We start from the raw sequence: 671 nt of genomic DNA, 5'->3' as shown, positions 1-671 counted from the left end.
CATATAATACTACCCGCCTGACATTGGCATGTGTTATTCAGGTGTCAAAGTTGTGCAGAGTTGAAGGAAGAAACCTCAAAGACCGTGCCAGAAGGATGCTGGACAGGTAAAGCCTACAAATCTTGCCACGTTAATCAAACATTGTGGTGTCAATACTCAAGAAGTTACAACACAAATCAGAAATTTAAAAAATAATTCCTTTACTGGTCATATTGAAATGTCAAACTTTGTCTGCAATTGTTAACCACCTCGATCTGTATTATATTTTAGGGTTTAAAAAAATTCCCTCATGTCCAAATTCAACATGAAGGGGGGTGGTCCGCTGCAGAAAGAGGCATTTGAAAAGAGTGCACTGTTCTCGGTCATTAGAGGTATGTGTATAAACACACAACATTTACCAGAGAGCTTCTCTCTTTTTTAACACACTGAATGGTGATACACAATATATCTCGTTTTTGTTTTTAGTAGGCATCCAAGCAAAAGAGAATGACTCCCTGTCACAATTAGTGTAATTAAAGTAAGAAATGATGTTAAGCTTTTCTTGTTTTTTCTTCTTTCTTATTTGGCAGATGCTGTGATGACCAACTTCCTGGCAGCAACAGAGTTGGACTTGAGGAATGCAGTTGGGAGGCATTTTAAACAAGAAATAAAACCAATAATTAATCATTTAT

The sequence above is a fragment of the Sinocyclocheilus grahami genome, unplaced genomic scaffold, assembly GCF_001515645.1.
Source record: "Sinocyclocheilus grahami isolate Dianchi unplaced genomic scaffold, SAMN03320097.WGS_v1.1 scaffold971.1, whole genome shotgun sequence".
NCBI lineage: Eukaryota > Metazoa > Chordata > Actinopteri > Cypriniformes > Cyprinidae > Sinocyclocheilus > Sinocyclocheilus grahami.
Note: the sequence above shows the minus strand (reverse complement) of the source record.